Below are 4,069 nucleotides of genomic sequence, written 5' to 3'. Positions count from 1 at the left end.
AACTATTGAAGTGGTACCTTGTAGTTGGATTAAAGTTGATCATTTATCAAAGCGTTTTATTTGTTGTTGGCCCGGAGGCAAAAACGTATCTAAATTAAATATAAATCATAATTTTGCTACCCGTACCGTCGTCGTTCGCAGCGCTAGTGTCACGAACGATTTTCGAAAATGTTTTTTCCATCAGCCACCAGAGGGCACATTTACGATTTTTTTTTTTCTTAAGCGCCTGTGGGCGCGTGTATCCGGTGCCACATTATTATATTTTTTTTAAATTATATTTTCCAAACGTTGGGAAAGTACTTGGCCCGTAAGTCGGCCGGTCTCGCCGGAGGTAAGTGTGGCAAGTGACCTCTACGACAGTGACGATGACGACGACGAGGAAAGTCGAGGCAGACGACGCCGCCTCAACGTCACCGAAAAGTATATAAATGTTGTGAGCAAACGAGTGAGTATTGCTTTACACACCGATGAGTGCGAAAATTAACGATGTATATTTTTTATTTCAATTATCGTATGTGTTTCAGTTGACGAAATACTGTCCCCCGTGTCCCTACAAGACAGAGGACAATAAATTGACGCGGCACATAGGTATTAAACACAGGGGCCAGATCAAACGACCAGTCGCGGCAAGCCTTAAATCAATTGGCCAGATCTTGGGCAACGAGTCGCGACGGTCCGTGTCACTGGTACCGATGTGCGCGGTAAAGGAAAAATTGGGCCCGTATTGGGACGATACGGCATACCGAAAAGTTGCGTTCCAGTAAGTACCGCTTTTCGTCGTCGCGTTGACGCTCCGTAACCAACCTAACCTAACATGATGTTTTGAAATTCTAGGTTATGCCTGATGGGGCGTATGAAGGTGTATGGTGAACAATGGAACCTGCCCGATGCGCCATACATTGAAAGCCCCTTTTCTAAATTCATTGAGGCGGCGGTGGAACAAGCAGTTCCCGTCAGTGACAGGGTTAACCTGAACGTCAGCACCGCTATTTCAGACGTTTCTACCCCACCAAGCCCAGCAACCCCAGCTACTCCGAGAAACGATTCCCCGTGAGTATAATCTTCCGGACCAACCGGCGAGTCCACCCGGCGATTGCCCGACGGTCATCCGATTTCATTATTCATTCCTTTTGTTCGCAGATCCGTGAAAAAAATTCGAAAAGGGCTAACCGAAGAGGGACTGCAACAGCAGTTGCCCACCGATCACCCGCTGTTAAAACTGCACAGAAAAAGCCTTATTTTGAGCCACGGTGCCGATTCCGCGGCATAAAAGAATTACCAGGCAAACGTGGCCAGGGTGCTTTACTACGTGTCGGCGTGGCTCCGTGACCGGAAAACGCCACCTGGCCACTGGTCGGATCTGCTAACGTGCCCAGTCGACCCGTACGTCGACTACTTGGAGAAGTGAGTGCGAGGCGTCGCAACCACGTCGTTTGTTTGATTTTGTTTTTTTTTTTATTTCTTCGTTTTTTATTTCTTCGCAGGAGAGAGAAACTCGGCCAAACTTTAGCGACGTCAATTAATTATTTGAAAAACCTTTGCTCACTATTCGACATGGCGATAAATCAATACTCCATTGAGGATCGGTCTTTCCCGAAGACGTTTGATTTAATGCCATGTCCAACAGTATTGAACGAAATGAAACTTTTAAAATCCAAGCTCAACTTGGTGTACAAAAATAAAAATAAAAAAAAGCCTCAAGAGTTGTTCAGTCGGAAAACGTGTGAGGCTGACACATTGCCCGGGTACGCTGACGTACAGGCAGTGATCAAGTCGGTTTAGGCGGACGTCCCCGGAGACCTCGATCAACTGGAGGAGAACTTCGGCCTTGATCTGGACGTAGATGTGTCCTCTGAAGCTGGGGCGTCGGCAAGACAGAGAATGGTGAGTCACGCTTCGTCGCCAGTCCAGACGGGCCACGAAGAAAACCGCTCACCCACTGTACGAACAAGTAACCCTTGTATTTTTTTGTTGTAGGTCAGCAAATGGTGGCGAAAAGTCACTTGTGGCCTTGCCGTTCTGGTGCTATGAACGTCCAAGCACCGGAGCGGCGTGGTGTCAAATATGCTGTTGGGCGAGTGGGCGGCGAAGAAATTCGAAAACGGTAAAACAATTATAACCGTATCCACCCATAAAACTGGCGACCGGGAGCCCGCTCTCATCGTAATCGGAGACAAAATCGCCAGCCTAATGGATAGGTAATAGATCGTGAAACGCTTCCCATCGCCCTAATAACCGAACCTAACCGCGATTGTTTTGATGTGTTCGCAGGTACTATAAACTGCGTCAACGCGTCAGGACAACATCAAAGGAGTTTTTCGTAACTAACAAGGGCCAACGGTTGATAAAGATTTACGACGAACTAAATAAGATATACCACGCAAAACTGTCGGCGAATATTTTCAGAAGGATGGTGGAGAGCCAGAGCCGAGACCACGATCGCGTCACCTGCAGTGGTGTTGCGAAGGCTCTGGCTCACACAGAGGATACAGTATTGAGGCACTACCATGTTCCGGATGCGAGGGAGGCGATCCGGAGGCAGCGGCATATAGACGGCGACGATGAGACCGCCGTCCTCGAAGTGGCCGTATCCGAAGAGTAAGTAAATTCGCGACTCGCGACACATGCCCCAAAACCTTACAACGACGTTCCTATACGAATTTTGTTTTTCAGGTTTGACATTCTATTTCCAAATGAACCCATCGAGAGTTGGACGGACGCGGGCGTAAGGGAAAGGCTGTTGGATTCTGATGCCTATGCGGCGCATCCAACAGCCACCATTACGGACGCGCTCGTCCAACGCGTCAAGGCGCGGTTCAACGACGCGGTCCTGGAAACTAAAGTGTCAATCCTTGTTGGCCACTTGCGTGAAGACTATAACAAGTGGAACATAACTAGACACGCGATTATCGACATGGCCAAGCAGAGGAAGCTGCATTACTTCCTCAGCCATGATCAGGACAAAATGTGTCGTCGCATAATGTCCCAAATGGCAGATTGAACGACGTTGGGACGTCAGTGGAGTCAACCACTTTAAAAAAACTGATGACGTTGGGACGTCAGTGGAGTCAACCACTTTAAAAAACCTGATGACGTTGGGACGTCAGTGGAGTCAACCACTTTAAAAAAACTGATGACGTTGGGACGTCAGTGGATTAGGCCTCTTGGGGAAACCACTTAAAAAAAAAACGCGCTGTAGCTGATACCCCTCGGGTAGTGTGGAAATTCAGCTAGTATTGCGGCTGACACTGAAACAATAGGTTCGTTTGAAATTTGGAGCCGAAAAAGTTGCGGTATGGCAGTGCGGTATAGACAAGAAGAGGCGTCCTCCGGTGTCCGCCGTTTGAACGACGAACTTCCGAAAATAATCATCGGCGTGGTGAACTATACACCCCGGGTCGACCCCTTTTCACGTACCGGAGCAGCATCTGACGTCGGTAAACAATAATAATAATAATAATAATAATAATAATAATATAATTTATATAATTATATTTTTATAATATATTACTTTCCTCGTCGTCGTCAACGTCACTGTCGTAGAGGTCACTTGCCACACTTACCTCCGGCGAGACCGGCCGACTTACGGGCCAAGTACTTTCGACAATCATGGCTGAAACGAAACGCACGAACGTAGGAAACGATGTTAAACATAAACTACAAAATATAACAATACCGTCTTCGGAACAGGGGAGGGGTGTGGTTAATGACGTTCCCGCTACAGGTGACCCTGCCGAACCGTTTGCCCAAGACAGTATCGGTGACGCTGGCTGGAAGTCCATACCCTCGGACGACGACGATGAAAATACATCGTCGACCTTGAGTGGACGTTTGATAGCTGTAAATTTATACGTTTTTATAAAATTTTTAAACAAATTAGTGAAGATAATAACACTCACATCCGTTGACTGACAACGACGACGCAGTCTTCACACCGGATGTGCTCGGCACCAGCTTCCAGTGTTCGAACTCTGAAACGGTAACGTTAAATAAAAATCGTAAGCTCGTTAGGTGAGTATAAACGCTACAAACCCGGCTCATCCTCGGCGAAAGCGTACGGGTCTTCTCC

Source organism: Acyrthosiphon pisum, unplaced genomic scaffold (assembly GCF_005508785.2).
Source record: "Acyrthosiphon pisum isolate AL4f unplaced genomic scaffold, pea_aphid_22Mar2018_4r6ur Scaffold_20960;HRSCAF=22641, whole genome shotgun sequence".
In the NCBI taxonomy this organism is placed as follows: Eukaryota; Metazoa; Arthropoda; class Insecta; order Hemiptera; family Aphididae; genus Acyrthosiphon; species Acyrthosiphon pisum.
The sequence above is the reverse complement of the archived record's forward strand: the minus strand, read 5'-3'. Positions refer to the sequence as shown.